The 21832-nt window shown below is 44.9% G+C and overlaps 2 long non-coding RNA genes across 8 annotated transcripts in view; one reads left to right on the top strand and one right to left on the bottom strand.

Moving 5' to 3' along the window:
- Positions 1–10373: 10373 nt before the first annotated feature.
- Gm38942 lies at positions 10374–20436 on the bottom strand. 6 transcript variants are annotated; one of them, XR_003949751.1, is made up of 4 exons: positions 19643–20436; positions 18871–18964; positions 12559–12657; positions 10374–10850 (listed from the first exon to the last, which is right to left on the bottom strand). It is a non-coding gene; the product is annotated as a predicted gene, 38942 (long non-coding RNA). The 6 variants fall into 6 exon arrangements; XR_003949752.1 differs by lacking the exon at positions 10374–10850 and adding an exon at positions 11557–11671; XR_880104.2 differs by lacking the exon at positions 10374–10850 and adding an exon at positions 12222–12450.
- Positions 11557–21832, top strand: part of Gm33742 — a 49992-nt gene continuing 39716 nt past the window's right edge. Inside the window, exons 1-3 of one of the 2 annotated variants that reach the window (XR_001780285.2) lie at positions 11557–12659; positions 12879–13302; positions 13771–13867. This is a non-coding gene — a long non-coding RNA (predicted gene, 33742). Of the gene's footprint in view, positions 12672–12878; positions 13303–13770; positions 13868–21832 lie in introns of both variants that reach the window. The other variant, XR_001780286.1, reaches the window with a different exon arrangement.

The following is a 21832-nucleotide window of genomic DNA, read 5'->3' as shown; positions in this document are numbered from 1 at the left end:
CCATACTATTTATCCAGTAACCATCGTGTGAGCTTGTCTGTCCTTCCCACTGAGCTAAGATGGCAGCTAGTAGCTTTCTAATTCTTTCAGGACCAGCCTTAATGCCACATAACCTTTGCTGTCACACAAGACCCTTTGCCAAAAAGTAGCCCAGGGTGACTTTGAACTTCTGATCGTCCTGCCTCTACCTCCAGACTCAGGGGACTAAAAGCATGGTGCCACCAGGCCTGAGTTATGCAGTGTCTCAGTCCCAACTTTGAAATTCGATACCTTTTCAACCATTCCAGGTGTTCTCCCACCAAGAGACCCACTTTGTGCTTTGTGCTACAAAGCAGTCCTCCTGAACCCATGTCTGCCTGCCCGGTTCTCAGCTCAGTGCTGATGCACAGCAACACTCCACGAGCTTTTCTTCTTTTGCTAACTCCACCCACTGCTCCAAGAACGGAACCTTGACCTTCTGCAATGGGTACACTCCAGCTCCTTAGGTGCCACGCATTGACTGCATCAGCGGCTGGGAGGCCTCATCTGCAGGCTGGCTTCCCCATCTGCAGGGAGTTGCTCCCCAGGAAGCCGCTGGGAAGGCACAAGTGCCTACCTTCAATGTCAGACAGCATCTGACTCATTTGTACTCAGAGAAAAGCACACCACCTTGGGATCCTATGTCAGTCCCACTGTTACAGGAAATGGGAGCCTCTGGTGAATCTGGATGGAGCCTGTTCTCTTCCACAGTGTGAGCAAGAAGCCTCCTTTTGCCTTTTTAAGTGTCTTTGTTAACAGTCACATTGACATCCATAATTGAATAGGTCTTGTCAGCATCTTTGTTCAATCTGGTGTCTAGGCACAAAACAGCAAGAGGTACTAGCCTGGAAGGCTGCAGCTGGCTCTCTTTAAGCCACGTGGTGTCCTGAAACTTCACCACCAGGCAAGAGTAAGCTACAGTGCAAACTCTTGACATCTTGATAGCCCTGGAATTGCCGCATATGCTTGCCAGCTGAGTCTTGGGGGGCAATTCCTTCATCTCTCTAAACTTGGAGGGTTTTATCAGTTAATATAACCTTGGGGGTCACAGAGCTTTCTGTAAAGATTAAGTGGGATCCTGTGGGCCAGGCATGATGTAGCCTGTTCACAGTTGGCATGGGATATACAGAAAACCCTGCAGAAAAGAAAAGAAGAGAGGAAAAGGGAAGGAAAGTGAAGAGAAGAGAGGGAAGGGAAGGGAAAAGAAAAGAAGAGAAAAGAGACAAGCCAGGTGCAGCGATCCATGCTTGTCACCCCAGCACTTAGCAGGAGGATTGCCAGGAGTTCAAGGCCAGACTCTGAAGTACTGAGTGCCAGGCCAGGCTAGGTGCTGGACATAACCTTGTCTCAGACAAATAGTCAAGAGCTGGAACATGAATAATTCATCACACAATTCATCTGCCCTTAGTCAGAATGCCACCCTAGAAGCAGAACCTAAAAATAAAGAAATCATAAATAGCAAAACAGAACCTAAAATGTCCTGTAAAACTGCTGTGTTTCTGTCCTCACAGCACAACTGTGCTGCTCCTGGCACTGAGCCATATGTAAAGTACCTTTTAACTGCAATCGCTGTTTCTCCTAGGACCAGAGTTCTGATCCCACTTCCTCACAGCATCTCACAGCCCAGCTGCAATTCCAGTTCTAACAGATCCAGCGCCCTCTTCTGGCCTTTAAGGGTATTCGCATGCATGCATACATGAACGGACGCACGGACGCACACACAAATAAAATAAAATTTAAAAATAAATAAAATGATGTAGTCAGAAACGGTGTGTTCGGGGCTGGTGAGATGGCTCAGGGGTTAAGAGCACCGACTGCTCTTCTAAAGGTCCTGAGTTCAAATCCCAGCAACCACATGGTGGCTCACAACCATCCGTAATGAAATCAGATGCCCTCTTCTGGAGTGTCTAAGACAGCTACAGTGCACTTACATATAATAAAATAAATAAATATTAAAAAAAAAAGAAACGGTGTGTTCTATGCAACAGACTAAAGATATGTTTGCTGCTATACTCAGGAGACATTGAAGTATTTTTGAATTTGTTGTATTTATTTCCAGTCCTGGAGACTGAACCCAGACCTTAGCATGCTGGGCAGACACTGGATCCCTGAGCTACGTCTCTATCTTTTTCCTCTCTATTTTTTCTTTAATTCCTTTTAATTTTCTAAACTTATTTTCTAATTATAATTACTTCCTTTTCCCTTCCCTTTGCCTTTGGTTCCTCAAAGCCTCGTAGGCATTCCTCCTTGCCTTCTTGATCTCCCGAGCCAACCTTTGCCAGCTCAGCAAGGCCCTGCTCTGTAACTGAAGCTGGCCTCACTCCTGAGTCTCCTTTGCCAGCCTCTCCAGTGCTGGATCTGCAAGCGAGTGCTACCAGACCCAGATCTACTTAAGTGCTGGGAACATGTATTACCTAAAAATAAAAGAGAGAACACAGGCATGCTTAGGGGAGAGTGCAGACCCCTTGGCATTTTGACTTTTTTTTTTTTTTTTAACAGTCTCACGGCATAGATATGGCTAGTCTGGAACTTACTTTTAGACCAGGCTAGCCTTGAGACACACCAGAAGAGGGCGTCAGATCTCATTACGGGTGGTTATGAGCCACCATTTGGTTGCTGGGATTTGAATTCAGGACCTTTGGAATATCTGCCTGACATTTTGATTTTTTAAAAGTAACCTTAGAGTTGGAGGTGTAGCTCAGTCGGTTAAGTGTTTGCCTAGCACGGATGAAGTCCTAGGTTGAGCCCTGCACTGCACTGAGGCCTAGTGGTGCTTGTCATCCTGGCTCCCCAGTCACGGAGGCAGGAGGATCTCAATCTCACATCAATCTTTCTGTCTCCAGCCCCCTTTCCATGATGGAGAGATCCCCCCCCCCACACTTTTGTTTATTTGCTTGGTTTTTGTTTTTGGAGACAACTTCTGTGTGTAACAGCCCTTGCTTTGTCCTGGAACTCATTCTGTAGATCAGGCTGGCCTCCAACTCACAAAGATCTGCCTATTTCTGCCTTCCAAGGGCTGAGATTAAAGGCCTGCACCACCACGCCCAGCTGAGGGGACTCAATTTTTAAAAGGCTAGGACTCACCTAGCAGCCAGCCCTAGATGACTGACAGAATAGAATTCCTTCCATTAAAAAAGTGGGGTGGCAGGGGCAGGTGTCCTAGCTGGGACTGGGACTGTAACTCAGCACTAGCCTCACTGCATGAGGCCCTAGGTTCACTCCCTGGCACCCCAATAAATAATAAACAGCATAACAATAAGAAAGGGGACCCAGAGTGAGACAGAGAGAGGAAGACCTGCTGTGGGAGTGCAGAGATGGTCATTTCCTCGGAGATAAGCTAGTGTTCTAAGTTGTGGGGGACTCTCCAGCAGACGCCTCAGCTCAGAGCCTCAGGGATTAGGCAAGGGCACAGCCGTGGAGAGGAAGCAATCTTCTGTCGCCAGCCAGAGTTTGAATGGCATTGTCAGGCAGACAGAGAAGAAGGTCAAGGACTTGCTCCTGGACGTTTTCGGTGGATCCGCTGTGCCCTCCCTAAGTACTTCTGACAGATTGATTTCCTCTGCACAGGAGAGTCACATTTTGAACTTTGGTTTCTAAAATACATTAAATCATACTTTGGCTTCTCGGGGGCAGGAGGGGCTGTGCATAATGACGACTCATTTGCTTCTTGTCTCATCTAAGGAAATTATCTCTTCAAAGCGATCAGGTGCTTCTGACCTGTTCTTAAGTGTCGGTATTTTTGAGCTAACTTAGGAAGTGTGTAGGATAATTGTTAGCACTCAAGAGGACCCAGTTCTAGCCTAGTGTTAAAATCTCAGAGATGCACAGATGCCCCCTTTCTTTGTGGAGGGAGGAAAAGATACTTGTGCATGCCAGGATTGCTGCTAGAAACCTCAGGGTGGACGGCAAATTGACAGCTCCTGTCATGGATCAACAGTCAGAAGCCAAGCATTCTACTGTGTAGAAATAGCCCAAAGCAGCCCCCTCCTCCTGTGTGTGAGGAGTTACGTGTGCGAGTGAGCACGTGATGAGTATACTGGCTAGAGGTCCATGTTGGGGTCCTTCATGGTTCCTCCCCCTACCCCCAATTTTACTTTATGTGTATGAGGTTTTTTGTTTTGTTTTGCTTTTTTGTTTGTTTGTTTGTTTGTTTAGGGTTTTTTTTTTTTTTTTTTTTGCCATTCAGGCCTCTACACCATGTACATGAAGTTCCCACAGTGTCCAGAAGAGGGCACTGGATCCCCTGGGACTGCAGTTACAGATGGCTGTAGGTGCTGGGAATTGAACCAGGCAGGTCTTTGGGAAACACAGGCAGTGCTCTTAACCTTTGAGTCATCTCTCCAACCCCCTCCACTTTCTTTTTTGAGACTGTGTCTCTTCCTGAACCCACACCTCACCCATCCATTAAGACTCACTGGCCAATGAACTCCAAGGATCCGTCTGTGTCTTCCTTCCTAGATTTCAGACAGGTGCTACCACGCTTGACTTTTTAAGTGGGTGCTAGGGATCCGAACTCAGACCCTCACATCTGTTTAGCAAATACTTTACCAAACTGAACCACCTCCCCAGCTGGTCTCTGCCTCTTTTTGTTTATTTGTTTTGAGATTCACTGCCCTCAGACTTACTATGTAGCTGAGGCTGGCCTCAAACTCCTGATTCTTCTGCTGGGGAATATACAGGTATATGTCATCGTATCATCATATCTGACTTTATCATTTCCCCACAGTTTACCTAATTTTTATCGGTTTGCTTGTGGAAGCAGTAAAAGGTGGCATGTACCAAAAGCAGTCCTCATGGGGAGAAAGAAACCAATGTATTATTTGTACCAGGCATGAGGCTAAGGCCATATGCTAGTATTCATTCAGTGCTCTCAAAAATGTCTCCAAATAAATTTCCTTATATGTTTCATTTTATGGATGCAGAAGTCGAGGTTTAGAGGGCAAATTCCAGGTTCCTAACCACCCAGACTGTCCCTGCGTCTCTCTAGGGTTGGACTCACCCGCAGGCTTTTCTGTGGCAAGAGTAACCCCCCTTACCTCCACCAGGTTGCACTGTAACTCTGCTTACCTGAGTTCTGCAGCGTCCCTTTGCCTACATGCATCTAAGTGCAGGTTTCTTGGCCCCACTTCTGTGAGCTTCCAGCACCACTGGTTTCCCTGAGGATGGAGCATGGCTTGCTCCACTATCTACAAAGGTTAGCGCACAGCAAGACAAGCACCCAGACTAGCTCCACGCAGCCAGGCAAAGCCTGTTCCGAGAAGAGCACGCTCCACTCGGAGACAGTCTGCTCAGGCTTGCAGAACAGTGTGTTAGGACAGGGATACGGACGGCTGGGGATGTAGCTCAGCGTCTGAGTACTTGTCCAGCATATATCAAGCCCTGGGGTCAAGTCACAGTAGCAGAACAGCTTTTAAAAAGTGGGGGCCTACAGTCTGGGAGGGGGTGGGAGCTAAAGATGGAAATACATCCCTGATGGGGAGCATGTAACTGGGCAAGCCTCATGCTGGGATAAAAGGCACAGCCCAGAATATCAAGGGCTCCCTGTGACGGAGTTCAGTAGGGAGAAATTCAAGAAGGCTTGATATTTAAGAATCAAGCCAGGCCAGGAATGATGGCATACACCTACAATCCCAGCAGTCAGAAACCAAAGGTAGAAGACTGGTGAATTCTAAGGCAGCCTAGGTTACATAGCAAAATCCTGTCTCAAAACAAATAAGAGGACAGGTGTCATAGAGGGGTCTTTCTCTGCCTATACCCCTTTCCTTGGGCTTGAAGGCTACTCTCTCCAGATCACATGTAAAATTCCTAAGCCCCAGCAACCCACTACATGTCCCGATTTGGAAATATAGCTGTTATAGACGAAAATGGTTCAGGCATCATGAAGGTGTCCCTGTTCTCAGAAGGTCGGATGGCTCTGTGGTTAAGAGCACTGGCTGCTTTTCCTGAGGACCTGAGTTCAATTCCCACCACCCACATGGCAGCTCACAGTTGTTGATAACTCCAATTCCAGGAGATCCAGTGATATCTTCTGGCCTTAGTGGGCACCAGGGATATACATGGTCCACAGGCATACATGCAGGCAAGACACTCTTGCACACAGAATGATAAAATAAAATTTAATTTAAAACCAAAAAAGAAATTCAGACACACACAGAGAATATCGTGTGAGGAGGAAGGCAGAGAAAAGAAGGGAACATCCATATGCCAAGGGGTGCCACAGCTCACCAGCAACCCCAGAAGCTATGAAGAGGAAGGGAACAGCTCCTCTTGGCCCTCAGAAGAGACCCACCCAGACGGAACTTTGATTTCAGACTTTTGGATTCCAGATCTAAGAGACGATACAACTCTGCTATTGAAGCCAATCAGCTCGTGGTATTTGGGTCAGTAGCCTTGCAGACTAATGAATCCCTTTTTTCTAAAGAGGTACCCCGTTCCTCATTGCCTCTGACCAATCTAAGTCCTGGTTTGCTAACCCTAGCCTCAGAAAAGCTGAAGTTGTGGGGAGCTTTCCAATAAAAATCTCATATTTAGAGCTCTCGTAAACAGGGGCACTCCCAGGAAGCCAGAGGACAGTGAAGGGGGTTAGTTCCATTTACAGTGGAGAATGTTCCAAGCCCCCAGGACTCCCTCTCCCCTCCCCCCAGAAGCACAAGGTCTAAGAGAAAGGGGTCTCTAAATAGAACTGGGTGTCAACTCTCAGGGAATGCAAATATTCAACTCCAAGCCTGGAGCATGGATGTCACTTAATATGGCTCACAAAGTCTTTGTTCTCTTTGTCGACAGTCAGGAGTGTTACCAACTTGCCTTTAGTTAATCTGATAAAGGCAGCCAGTTTCCATGGTTACCTCTAAGCATGCAGGAAGGTGCCTTTCCTAGGAGGCCCTAGGTTTAAGCAAATAACAAAACATGGCCCCCAGACACAGTGAAAATAAGTGACATGGACCGAGTGAGCAGAATGGGATACTGGGGGTGGGGGTGGGGATACAAACCAGAGACCCGGTGGTTAGCGCTCAGAAACAGAGCAGAGAGCCTCCCTAGTGCCATGTCTGTTCCTAGAAAGTAAGGGCAGTGTGAAGCCCTGGCTTCCTCTGGCTTTCCTCCACTTGGTCTTTGCCTGGGTGATTCTGCTCAGTCACAGGTCACTGGGCCAGTACTCAGTTAGTCTTAGCAAGGAAGGTCAGGATGGGTCTCTGACACTTGCAGACAAGAGGTGCCCATCTGAAGTGCAGCTATGCGGTTGTATGTGTGGGAGGAAGGCCACAGCAAGGTCTAAACAGTTCCGTGGGGGCTGAAACTCACTTATAAGTTCCTACAACATTTCCCTTACATTGTGGCAGCTCCCCAGTGCTCAGCCACGGTGCTGAGTTATCTAACTACTCAGATGGAGGGACCAGACGTCATCACCAGTCTGTCTTCGGCTTAGACACCACAGCCAAGTTGGTAGGTTCTCAGATCACCCTTGTGTCAGCTGGCGACAAATACAGAGGCTCCCACAGGTGACTCACAGACAGTAGGAGATCTGCACACAGTTAAGATTTATTTAATGATTTTATGTGTATGAGTGTTTTGTTCACATGAATGCCTGTACATTGCCTGGTGCCCAAGTAGGCCAGGAAGGGGTGGGGGAGGGTTGGTTCCCTTAAAACTGCAGTTATGGATGGTTGTGAGACACCACATGGGTGCTAGGAACTGAACCTTAGTCCTCTACAAGAGCAGCCAGTGAGTGCTCTTAACCAGTGAGGGAACTATCTAGCCCCAAGCTTTTATATTTATGGAGATAATTTATCAGCGTGAACTGTACAAATCAAGATTCAGCCAAGGGAAGGGACACAGAGGTCGGGCTGGGGAGGTGTCCATATGCGAGCTCAGGTCGCGCTTTCCCCTGGAGCCCTGACGTCCTGCCTGTGAGGCCTGATGATAGCTACAGACTTGCCCTGCTTGCCTAGGGAAACTCACCCTACTTCCTGCCTAGTTTTCAATGGGGTTTGACCACATAATGCCCACGTGGCTTTTAGTCTCCAGGTCCTTCTAAAGGTCACCACTGATATCATTGTGACCCAAAGTCCCAGTCCTAAATCTCATGTTAGCTTTTCCAATGGCCAAAGCCCCTGGGCAAACAGAAACATTGCTATCTAAGCAGGACGTTCAGGAACCTGGAGATCTCTGATGAATAGCCAGGGCAAAGGCCAGGCCCCTTTGATAGCCATCAGTCTCTCTTCCTGCATTCCTTGTCTTCCCCAGGCAGACCACGTGTGGGCTCCGGAGACATCTGAGATAACCTTTGTTAAACTAAGCAGGTCTTATCAAGTAGAAGACTCACCAGGAACCACCATCCCCATGTTTGAGGTAGCAAATCCTGTTGCTGGGGAGGGGCAGCCTCTAGACAAAAAAATTCCTTTGTGGCACACAGAGAAGAGTCTACAGTCTATTCATATTTATTTCTTTTTTTCTTTTGTGGTGCTGGGGATCAAATCCCATACATTTATGGCGTTAAGCAAATGTTCTGCTACTGGGCTCCACTCTCAGCTGCTGTAGCCTTCTTTAAATATCAAATGTATTATTTCTTTATTTTTTATAACGTGAATGGGTGTTTTGTCTGTCTGTATGTGTGCATCATGTGACTACAGGGGGGCTGTGGAAGCCGGAAGAGGGTGTCAGATACCCCAGAAACAAAGTTGTAGCTGCCACGTGGATAGTGGGAATTGGAAGAGGACCCAGTGTCTTCTTAATCACCATCTCTCCAGGCCTTGCAACCTTCTTTTAAAAGCTCTTCCACAAAATATTTGTTGCCACATGAAGAATGGCGGCATCCCCATTCAGTCAGTCATTTGAACATATTCTCTGTTCTTCTTTTCCTTCATTCCTGGCTTCTTGCTCTAATCTTAGACCTTTGGTTGCCAAGGAACATGTCCTTTCCTTATACCGCCAGTGCCTTCCGTGAGCCAGTCCCGAAAAGCATTCTGTAAATATGAGTCCTGGTTCACCTGCTCAAGAACTCAGCTCTGTTGAATCTCTCCAGATAAGGGCTAGTGTAGATGCTTCTGGCTGCAGGCCTGCCTGCTTTTTTGGTAAAAACACATTAGTTTGGAAGATTTACTCTGTGTAAAAAGATGATCCCTTTTAATCCCTGTACCTATGAGGTAAGTACTCTAACCCCATAAACAAATAAAGAAATCGAGGTGCAAAGAACAACCCCCCACCCCCACCTCTCTAACCCTCTCTCAGAAGGCTCACTAGGAACAAAACCAGACCTGCTGGACTCCACAGCTCCAGGCCCTACACCACTATTCTGTGATGGCCAGAACAGCCCAGTGCGATCAAGGCTGTTGATAGGAAGCTTCCAGAAGAGAGCTGAGGTTGAGCTCATGCTCATAGTTAGGGAAAAGACTATGAAATGGACACACACTAAAAGGAGAAAAACAAAACGCTGACCCTGTTTGCTTGAGGTAGCACAAAGCTACTGTCAGTTCAGAGTCCGAAAAAGGTTAGTGTTAAAGGTGAGTTTAAATTTAACCGAGGGTAAAATGCTGGCAGGCTCATTTCTGCGTGGATTTTTCCACCTCCCCGGAGGAAGTGCTGGGATTATAGATGTGCGTTACCACATCTGGCTTTATTTGGGTTCTGGGGATCAAACTAAGGTCCTCGTGCTTGCTCAGCAAGCACTTTATGGGCCACCCATCCAGGCCTCAAATAGCAAACATTTCCTGTAATTAAAAAATTCTTTTAGAGATTTATTTTTATTTTATGTGTATGGGTATTCTGACTACATGCACATACAGTGCATGTGTGCCTGGTATCTGAGGGGCCTGAAGAACATGTAGCATCCCCTGGAACTGGCACTATGGACAGTTGTGTGAGGCCTGTGGGTACTGAGAGGAGTGGAACCACATGCTGTGGTCAGAGGACAACTTTTGGGAGGGGGCTCTCTCTTTCTGCCTTGGGTTCTGGGTTTCTGCTTCTGGGTTCAATCTCAGGTCACTAGGCTTATATGGCAAGCATTTTTTACCCACTGAACCATCTCTGAAGCCCCTTTATTAATTCTTCAACAAATATCTGAACTAAGCACTATTGCTAGGTGCCGAGGTGGACAGATGTAAGGGACTGTTCTTATACCACCTAGAAGTACTTGTTGGGATCCAAATTTAGGTATGACATCAGCAGAGGATGCTACACAACAGTCCAACTGTCCTCTCTCCCAACACTGGAACAACTCATGCATTTGACCCTTTGCAGAGAAGTTGTTGGAGATGAACCTTCCACATGCTGGGTAAGTACCCTCCCATTGAGCATCATACCCAATCCTTACTTTTCATTGGGTCTAAAGAAGAAGGCCATTTGATTCAGTAAAACTGCTATCTATATACATTATTGAATTCTGCAAAAATAGGTATTGGATTCTGTTTATTGAGGAAATAGGAATTACATGCTAGATAGCTCAACAGCAAATTGCTTCAGCAAAAATAAATATATTGAATGTAGGGATGTAGCTCAGTTGATAAAGTGTTCCCCCAGCATGCTTGCATCCTTGGCTCGATCCTCAGGGCCACATAAGACTTTGGAAGTCAGAGGCAAGAGGTTAAGGAGCTCAAGGTCAGCCTCAACTCTCAAGGTCATCTTGGTTGCCCAAGACTTTCCCTCCACTCCCTCCCCCTTATTTGTTCTTCAACAAGTAAGAACATTTGCACATGAGTGTATATTCACTTCTGTAGCTGCTATTGCGGGCAGTAATCTCTGAAGTCTGGAAACAGAGACAGGGGGCTCCGGAGTTCATGGCCAGTCAACGTCAGCTGTGCAGCAAGTTTGAGCCAGCCCATGCCACACCAGGCTCTGTCCTTAAAAGTCAAAACAAAATGTAGGAATAAGACTTAAATTTACTTAGATTTATTTTAATGTGGATTATTATCATAAATTGGCATCTCATTTTGTAACCTAGCCTCTAAGATTTTAATTGTTGTTATATTACTGAAAATAGGAGCATCGAGGATAATAATGATCAGCATGTTTTAGAGCCCCCTGTGTGTTAGCTCAGTCCTTGGGGGTCGTAATCTCTTGACGTCGATATTGTTTTTTTTCCTATAGCACCAATGAGGAAATTAAGGTCACAGAATGAGTCAGCGGAGGTCTAGGACTCCCACCCATGTCTGTTTTAGGCTAGAGTCTGTGCTTTTAATCTCTAGGCCATAGTGCCTCTATAATTGGGAATTGAAGTCTGGGCCAGGTTATTATTTATTTATTTATTTATTTATTTATGATTTTGCCTTGTTCCAGAAAGCATTTCAGACATCTGGTTAAGCAACTTGCCCAAGATCACCCAGACAGTCAGAGGCAGAGCCAGGAACCTCTCTCACAAACTGTACAGTGAGATAACTCAGAGGCAGACTCACATTATATATTTCTTCCCAAACACGAGTATGGGAAATGGGCATTTTCTTTGGCTGCTTTCCTGTTCATTGTGGTTGGATATGTTCTTGGCTTTGTAGTCTGAGAACAGGCTGAATAGCAGAAGAGGAATTAAGGAGCAATGAGACCAGGCCAGCAAGGATGTAGAGTGCCTGTGGTGGGTTGGATGAAAGACCCAAGAGCTGTCTAAGAAGTGTGCTCCGGACATGCGCTGCATGGCGTTGGCAAACCCAGCAGTTTTCGGTAGTAAAACCTAAGAAATAGCAGAGAAGAAAACAGTGGGACAGTTCAGGCTCAGAAGCCATGTGTGGCTGGAAGAAGGAAGGAAATAGAAGGACAGGTGAGCCTTGCTGTCCAGGGAGGGCAAGAGTGGCCGGCTGTAGCTGAGGTAGTGTTTGGGGCTTACTCTGCCTGAGGGTGCAACACACGTACACACACTAATGCAAACACTCCCCACACCATTATGTGCATGGACACAAACAAGTAATAATTAGGTTTAAGAGCACAAAAACAAGCAAAGCATGAAAGACAGACACCACCAGACACCCATTTCTTTAAAAAATAAAACAAAACAAACTGTGCACACATCTTCAGTGATTGAGCCTGCTCAGGCTCTGTCCCCTTCTTGGTTCAGTAACATCGTTTTCCTTTATCCTGAGAACGCATTCCAAACAGAGTTTGTATAAAGAACTGTCTTTTCTTGGCAATAACTTGGAAAATAAACAAATGAGACATACAGTTGTGTGGTACTTTTATTTTTTAATGGAACATTAATTTGCTTTCAGTTTGAATTATTATAAAAACATTGCAGGACCTTCTCCCCAGACTTTTTTTTAAGGAATCTGTCTTGATTTAGCATCCTTAACCAAACATGCTTTAGAGGCAGGGCAAGGACTAACTATAAAGAAAACAACCCTTTGACAACAGCCTTTACCCTGGCAGTCCACCCAAAGCCGCCAAGGCAAGGTGTGTTTGAAGTGCTTCTCCTTGGGAAGTGTGGTGTTTACCTGAAGGTAGCCTGGGCCACTCTGTCTAAGGGAAGCAGAAGGTGAGGGCTGAGGGGCAGGCACAGGAAGAGGAAATGGTCCCTCTGTGCCTTTAGTTTCCCAATGGTGCTAGGAGTGTGTACTGCTCACTCACCTTGGACTATGCAACTCCAGCTGAGGAACACATGAATGTCTGGTGCCAGTGGCCCCGTGAGAGTGTCAGAACCGATTCTGGAGCTGGAATCACAGGCAACTGTAAGCCAACATGTGGGTTATTTTTATTATAAAATTGTTAAAATCCTACTGTGACTAGAAACCTGGTCTGAATTAAGTGTAATCCCTCATTGGTAACTTGGTTAAACCTAATTTTCAACAAGAACAAGCTGGCCACTAATGAAGTAAAGGCTCAAACAGGGACGGAAATGCCCCTTACAGTGACCGGAGGCAAGTCTGAGCCCTGGTATTATTTTTCAGAATTATGACTGATTAGCAGTTCTAAGAAACCGTGAAAGAAAAGTGAGCTGTTCCATAAAGGCATTTGCATGAAGGAAGCGAGCTGGAATTTAATGGTGACAGTAAGTTATTACGAAGCGGCTGATTCCGTGAAGAGCAATTTGGTATTTGTCACGGCCCCGTTGTCAATTGCATTAGTAAGGGATAAGAATGACTCAAAGGTCTGTGGTGGGCAAGGAATGGCAGGGCGGAAACTCCATAATAAGAGTGTTTAGTGGTGAGGACAGAAGAAGCGCAGAAGAAAAAATATATAATTGCATTTGTTTTTAAATCTCCTTACTGCCAGGCATGGTGGCTTATGCCTGTGATACCAGCCCACTGGGAGACGGAAGCAGGAGGATTACTGTGAGTTCAAAGCCACCCCGAGCTACATAGTGAGTTCCAGGTAAGCCAAAGCTACACAGTGAGTTTCAAAACATTTTTTTAAATTTTATTAAAATTTTTGATTGGTAACCATCCTTAAAGGACATGTGTCTATGACATTCTCAGAAGCCGCAAACTAGGTCTGTCTCCATTATTCCTTGGCTTCATATCCCAGTCTGTCTAAATTGTAAACCACTGTCTTTCTCTGTAGTTTGCATTCTATAACCTAATCCACTTCATACTACCTTTGGAGGACAAAGTAGGTTTTGTAAATGTCAAAAATGTACGCGAGTAATCAGACCACACTGGATGATAGATTGTGCCACGAATATGCTCTTTTCCCCGACTTCACGCATGGTGTGTTAGTGAAGAAATAGAAGCTTAGAAGGCAAGAGCTGTCTGTGAGACTGTTAGTGTAGCAATGGTGCCTGCCCTGGGGTGAAAATTAACCCATGCTTTAGTATAACCTATTGCCTTCCATTGTGCCCAGGCTTATTACAGAATGGCTCATCCATGAACTCAGTTACGGTGGAGTCTACACGTTTATGACTGGAACGAGTTGAATGGTGAATTAGCCTGTGGAAAAGGTACCTTGCTAGAACAAAAGCTTTGGCTTCACGATCTGTGCCCTCTCATTGCCTTACTGCACCCCAAACAAAAGGCATTGAAATTTGAAAAGGCATTGAAATTTGGCAATAGCGGAAGGCGTCCACTTTAACTAAAACTGCACATATTTAGAATAAAGTATGTATAATAACCATTTCCTAAGTGCCCGGCATAGGGAAATGTGTTCATAACATTGCCAGCACAGTAGACGATGTCTCACTTTTCAGGACAAGAGAAATGATGTATTAAACACTTAATTACTAAGGCTATTCTGTTGGGAAATTATCCTTTTTTTCCTCTTTTCTTCTTCCTTTTTCTTTCTATTGTTGTTTGAGATGATCTTTCAGTTGTAGCCCAGGCTAGAGTTTGTCATTATCCTTCTGCCTCAGACTCCCCAGAGCTGCCATACTTGACTATACTTACTATTACTATTATTCGGTGTGTGGCTATAGGAGGTATATGGAAGGGGTGCACATTACACAGTGTGCATGCTGAGGTCAGAGGATTGCTTGGTGGAGTCACGTCTCTCCTCCCACCTCCCACCTTCCAGGATCAAACCCAGGTCACTAGACCTTTCGGAGCATGGAGATTTACTCTCTGAGTCATCTTAACCTCTAGCAAAAATACTTAATATTTTTTTAAGATTTATTTATTTATTTTATATATGAGTACACTGTAGCTGTCTTCAGACACACCAGAAGAGGGCATCGGATCACATTACAGATGGTTGTGAGCCACCATGTGGTTGCTGGGAACTGAACTCAGAACCTCTGAAGAGCAGTCAGTGCTCTTAACCACTGAGCCACTTCTCCAGGCTGCAAAAATACTTAATATTTTAATAAAGTAAAAAATACAAGCCGGGCGTGGTGGCGCACGCCTTTAATCCCAGCACTTGGGAGGCAGAGACAGGTGGATTTCTGAGTTCGAGGCCAGCCTGGTCTACAGAGTGAGTTCCAGGACAGCCAGGGCTATACAGAGAAACCCTGTCTCAAAAAATCAAAAAAAAAAAAAAAAAACAATATTTATTTTCTTTCATATATGTGTGCCTGAGTGTATGTTTGTGCACCACAGAAGGCTGTGGGGGTTTGAAGTGGTGTTGGATCCCCTGAATCATGAGCTACTATGTGGTTTGCTGGTACCGGAACCCAGGTCCTGGGCAAGGGCAGTAAGTGATCTCCAAAATTGTCTTTTGGCAGAAGAGGACAGGGTTTCAGTGTGTGGCTCTGGCTGGCCTAGAGCTCACTATGTAGACTGGGCTGGCCTCGAACTCACAGAGATCTGACTTCCTCTGCCTCTCAAGTGTTCCACCACTACCAAATCCCTACAGTACATTTTCATACCTGCCTCCCCAGAAAATCTTTGCCTTGAATTTTTGTTTTTCCTCTCATGGAGATTGTAGCTGGAAAAACTCAGGTGACAATTATACTTGCCTAAAAATTTTTTTCATGACTCTTTGAACTCTCTAATGTGAATTATACCCATTTTTGGAGTGGGGCAGGGTGTGAAAAAGGTCTTACATTGCAGCCCAGGCTGTCCTTGAACTCATGATCTTCCTGCTTCAGTCTCCCAAGGGCTGAGATTGTGGGTATATACTTGCCCACTGATTTTTCTTAAGATTTATTTTTAATTATATGTATTTGTATGTGTATATGTATGTGTATGTATATGTGTGTGTGTGTGTGTGTATGTGTATGTGTATGTGTATGTGTATGTGTATACATGTGTGAATGGAGCATATTAAATGGAGGTGCCCATGGTTTTCAGAAGAGAGCATTGGGTTCCCTGAGACTCAAGTTACTGATGGTTCTGAGTTGCCCAATCATGAGTGCTGGAAGCAGATTTAGGGTCTTTCAAGACCAGTATGTGCTCTTAACTGCTGAGCCATCTCTCCAGCCCTGTGATCATTTCAGTTTTAAAGATTAAAAGAAAGGTAAGCAAGAATACTAATTTCTAAGAAAAAAATTCTAAGAAAAAAAGAAAGGAATAATTTTTTTACATAAAAATAACTTATTTTATGTTCATTAGTATTTTGGCAGCATTCATGGCTGTGTGAGGATGTCAGATACCCTGGGCCTGGACTGGAGTTAAAAGCAGTTGTTGATCTGGTACGTGGGTGCTGGGAATTGAACCCAGTTTTTCTGAAAGAGTAGCTGGTGCTCTTAACCACTGAGCCATCTCTCCAGTTGTTTGTTTGTTTTTGACAGATCTTACTATATAGCTCAGTCTGGCTTTGATCATTCACAATGATTCTCCTGCCTCAGCCTCCCAAGGGCTGGGATTACTCATGTGTACCTAGATACTGATTTCATTAAAGGATGAAAGAAGAGACTGCCTAGCTCACTTAATTTACTTGAAAATTGCATGAAACCATAAAGATGGAAATGTAGGAGCTGAGGAGATGGCTCGGTAGGTACAGTGCTTGCTGTGCAAGAATGGGGATTTGAGCTGATGCCCAGCATCCACAGAGAAAGCCTGGTGTAGCAGCTTGTGCCTAGAACCCTAGTGCTGAAGCAATGGAGACAGGGAACTCCCAGGGGCTCACTAGCCAACCAATAGTTAATCTCTGAGCTCCAGGTTCAGTGAGAGCCTGTCTCAAAAATTAAGATGGAGAACAATAGAAAAAGACACTCAATGTTGATTTTTGGCTCATGCATTTTCATGAGAGAGCATTCTCTCTCACAATAGACAGACAGACAGACAGACAGACAGACAGATAGATAGATAGATGATATACAGACAGATAGATGATAGACAGGTAGATTATAGATAGATGATAGACAGATGATTGATAGATAGACAGATGATAGGTAGATAGATAGATGACATATCTCCCCACAGCTTCACACACACACATTTTTTTTAAAGCCAGAAAATATAATTTATGTAACTCATTTGAAATCTAACCAATCCAGAAAAAGCAGGAACCTTTACTGGATCTGTTTGTGTAATGTGATTTTGTAAAAGCAAAAGAGAACTGGCAGTAATAGTCTTTTCTTGAAACAGTTTTTTTCTTCCCTACGAAGGGCAGCTAAGAATCCTTATGTACCCACGTGAACCTCCATTTACACTTCACAGTACACGAGTGCACACACACAAATATCCAAAAGACACGTGACTAAATAAAATGCATAGGTAGAGTCCAATGATACACATATAATCAAGTGCATTGATTTTTGCATTGAGCCCAATGATACAAATGTATATAAAATGCATTGCTTTTATAATAAAATTCAATAATAAAAAAAAAAGCATAGGTTGAAAGAAGAAAAGAAACACTTCCTCAAAATGTCATTGGGCATATTCTTTTATTAGGGAAGGATGTTAAATGCTGAATGGTATAAACACTGTCTACCACACCACCACTCCCTCAAGGCTCCCTGATCCTTTAAAGTTACTTCATTCAGCTTTGGGAAGAATAAAGTGTAGCTCTTCGAAAGAGATTTCAGACTCCTTAAGAAATTCCCCAGCCTGCCGGGCAGTGGTGGCGCACGCCTTTAATCCCAGCACTTGGGAGGCAGAGGCAGGAGGATTTCTGAGTTCGAGGCCAGCCTGGTCTACAGAGTGAGTTCCAGGACAGCCAGGACTACACAGAGAAATCCTGTCTCGAAAAAAACAAACAAACAAACAAAAAGAAAAAAAGAAAAAAAAAGAAATTCCCCAGCCTGAAATAGGCTGTTCAGAGAACATTTTACTTTTTTATTTTCAAGATTTATTTATTTTATGTACATGAGTACACTGTCAGTCTCTTCAGACACACCAGAATTGGGCATCAGATCCTGTTATAGATGGTTGCGAGCCACCATGTGCTTGCTGGGAATTGAACTCAGGACCTCTGGAAGAACAATCAGTATTCTTAACCACTGAGCCATCTCTCCAGCCCCAATATTTTACTTATTAAAGTAGGTTGGAAAAGTTGCTATCTTAACCAAGAAAGAGGGAGAGGTTAAAGAAACATGCTAATATCCCCCCAAACAGAAACTTAGGAGTCAGTTAATGACAAATAGTTGGCCAATCCGATGACGAAGATAGACAAAGATAACGATCTTTCGATCGTATCTGGGTCTGTGAGCTCATGTTTTTTACTGTATATTGTTCAGAACGATAACCACAGCAAGTTCTCCAGGACTCCACAAGGAAAAGTTTGAAAGAAGGCAGGCTTTCCTTCCAGGAAGTTGTCCCTGAAAGTGCTCCCTTCTCCAGGTGCTACCTGTCAGTCCCCAGCCGGGTCTCATTAGCTTTCTACACCATTGTCAATTTATGAAACAGACAATGGGTGATAAAGAGCCACAGCCATTTTCTCATCATTGCTGGCGCCCTCAGAACCCTTCAATCCATCAACAATCAGCTCACGTACATGAATAACGCCCCGCTGTATATATAGCACAGGAAGATCCCAGGATGCAGACTGGGTGCCGTCGGGCTGAAATAACAAGTTCTGTCTTGTAGCCCCTACTGGCGATGTTTAAAACGGGAAACTGTTTTTTCCACTCTCCTTGTCAGAGACTGGTCCTTACTGATATTCCTTTGTATAAAGCTTACATGGATGGGTCTGCTTTCCTGACTCCTTCCTGGCCTTTGGTCAAGGGAGAGCTAGTGTCCGTGTCCGGGATGGCGCTGGTGTTTTGAAATAGGAAGGTTTTGGAACAGCAATATGATTGGAATAAGAGTAACATAGGGAAGTATGATAGCTTGTGTATTTAGTTAATTACATTTCTGGGTTTTATTACTTCATTTGTTTACTGGAGATTGAACTCCGGGCTTGACACACCCTGAGCAGGTGCTCCACCCCTGAACTATCTCCCCAGCTGTAGCCTAGCGGGGGTCAAGGAAGAAATGGTTAAAGAACTCATGCCAGGCCACATGTTGGCATTGCCACTATCCACGTTCCCCCTGTCTTAGTCATTGCTCTAGTGCTGTGAAGAGACACCATGCAGGAGGTGACACTGACGAAAAAAAAAAAGCATTTAATTGGGGGCTTGCTTACAGTTTCAGAGGTTTAGTCCATCACAGTCATGGGGTTGGGAGCATGGCAGCATGCAGGCAGGTGCTGGGGCAGCAGCTGGGAGCTACATCTTAATCTGTAGGCAGAGACAGAAAGACAGACAGAGACATACACACTTCTTCCAACAAGGCCACATCATCTTTTTTTTTTTCTTTTTCCTTTTTGGTTTTTTGAGACAGGGTTTCTCTGTATATCAGGCCACATCTTCTAATCCTAATCCTTATAATCCTTTCAAATAGTGCCACTCCCTGGTGACCAAATATTCAAATATATGAGACTATGGGGGCCATTCTTATTCAAACCACCACTTTCTCCCCTCTCCTTTTCCCCTTGTAGAAATTGGTCTTTAAGGCTTACACTGTCCCACCCTGTTAGACAAATTCACCCATGGGAAAATACCCAGCTTCCATGGACAGTGTGTTGGGGGATTCTACATTCTTATGAGAGTGAGGATGTCCCTGTCGCCAAGTTGTTCACAGTCCAAAGGGAATTGAGATATTAAAAAACAAAGGCTGGGGGCTGGAGAGATGGCTCAACAGTTACAAGTACTTGTTGCTCACAGAGGACTCAGATTTGTTCCCAGCACCCACATCAGGTAGTTCACAGCCACCTGTAACTCCAGTTCCAGGGCATCTAACACCCTCTGGCCCCTGCAGGCACATCCATATATGTGGTACACATAGACGTATGTACATAAACATTTTTTAAAAACTTAAAACAAAATAACGCAAAAGGCTGCCCATAGGAGACTCACCCCTGAAGGACCCTTGATAGAAATGACAGTGTGGGCACAAGGGAAGGTTTCATTGGCTTACTTCTGTTTCCTGTTCTGCACTGTCTCATGTCACACTACCTTCTTTCCCACATTTAGCTCACTAAGCAAATATTGACTGCACGTCCCTGCTGACGTTGTTGGGGCTGCCAGCAGCATAGGACTTTTATTCCAGTGGGAGGGAAAGGTTATGATTAAAGAGGTAAGATGTCAGAGCCGGATAAACAATGCAGGCTAAGGGCTAGATAATGATCTTAGATGGTGGTCAAAGGGGAGAGAATCTAAAGAGAGTTATCTGGGGGCAGAAGCAGGGCTGGAGGGTAAGAAGTAGGCACAAGGGGATTTGCAGGGGGTGTTTGCCTACCTCGGTGGAAGGGCAAGAGTGTGATCGGAAGGAGTGTTTAGAAACTCAGACGCAGAGGCCAGTGCCTAGAGTCCAGCACAAAGTGAGGACAGACGGGAGCCTACTGGAAGTGTCTCCAAGGGCATGGAGGCTGCTGGGCGGAGGCTCATGGTTTTTAAGTTGCATTCTTGGTTCAGTCTGGAGAGGAGAGGGGAGTGTAGGTTTTCAGGGATCAGCTGTGGGTGTTTCCTGTCCTTCTTTAACTGTTATTAAACACTTGACAGTTTCATGAGCATGACATTAAAGATAGAATAGACAATTTAAAAAGATTAACTATTACGTGTGTGTGTACGTGTACATGCGTGTGCACTTAGGCATGTATGCGAGTGCATCTGCCATAACACATATGTAGAGTTCGTAGGACAACTTGCAGGAGTTGGTTCTCTCCTTCTACCATGTGTGTTCCATGGATCCAGCCAGACATGGGGACTGCTGGATAAGCTCCTTTGCCCGCTGAGCCACGTGGCTGGCTCTAGACTAGATATTTTCGGTAGGCTACTGAGAACTGAACTTACTAGAACTGAGCCACACCTTCAACTGAGCATTCTACAAAGGCTGAGTAACTGATGAGGGGTGAAGTGTAGGTGCAGAGGTTGGAATGTTGCCAGTCCAGAGCCTAATTACAATTTATCTTCAGTTATCTTTACCCCATGACCCACTTACCTTTTGAAAAGCCACTTATTCCCCCACCTTGGGAATTCTGAGACAATTAGGTAAATCCTTTTGGAATGTTGCCCCGACCCCCTAGCTTCACCAGAAGTTAGACAGAACCTGAGGCCTATGGCAAAGGTTTCTCTGTATTGCTATAATCCGCCCACCTGATGTTTCCACCAGGGTATTTGAAAAGCACGCTGATTTATGGCTTTCTTTGTTCTGTTACTATGCAAGCTTCATGAAATTGCTACAATGTTGGAACAAGAAGTTTGAGAAAATCTAAATCTGTGTTCAGGGGCCAGAATGAAAGGTCCCTTGTGCCTTCTGAGATGAGCGGAATCTTCCTTTCAAATCTCTCAATATTTAAGAACCAGATATGTTAAATCCTCTTGAAAAATTAAAAGTCTTCACATCTCCTTGCCTTTTAGGGTTGACAAGAAGTCACTCACATTTGTTTATATTCTTTTTGCTTGTTCATTTGACTGTTTTGAGACAGGGTCTCACTCTGTAACTCTGACCTGACCGTCTTGGAACTCACTGACCTCCAACCAGGCTGACCTCCAACTCCCAGAAATCCGCCTGCCTCTGCCTCTTGAGAGCTGGGATTAAAGGTGTGTGCCACCAGGCACCAGCTATTTATCTTCTTTTAAGAAACAACTTTTAAACATGAGCTAGGTGCTGGAGAGATGGCTCACCAGTTAAGAGCACTTGGCCTGTACTTCCAGAGGACCTGGGTACGGTTCTCAGCACCCACATGGTGGCTTTCATCGTTCTGGAACTCCAGTCACAGGGCATCTGATCCCTTCTAAGCTCTGTAGGTACCAGGCACTCCTGTGGTGCACAGACATTCACACAGGCGAAAACACTCATATACATAAAAATATAAATAAACAAATCTTTAAAACTCATTTTAATAGCATATGTAGTTATATATAATAATAGCTATATATAGTAAAAGTATATGCGTATGTCCATGTGTAAATCTCTGCAATAGGGTGCAGTTGCCAAAAGACAGTGTCCAATTTCCCCGGGAGCTGGTATTACAGACAGTTGTGAGTTACCTCTGACCCAGATGCTGGGAGCTGAGCCCAGGTCTTCTAAAAGGGCAGTAAGAA

Source organism: Mus musculus, chromosome 11, assembly GCF_000001635.26.
Source record: "Mus musculus strain C57BL/6J chromosome 11, GRCm38.p6 C57BL/6J".
Classification (NCBI taxonomy): Eukaryota; Metazoa; Chordata; class Mammalia; order Rodentia; family Muridae; genus Mus; species Mus musculus.
This window is presented reverse-complemented; position numbering and strand designations above follow the sequence as displayed.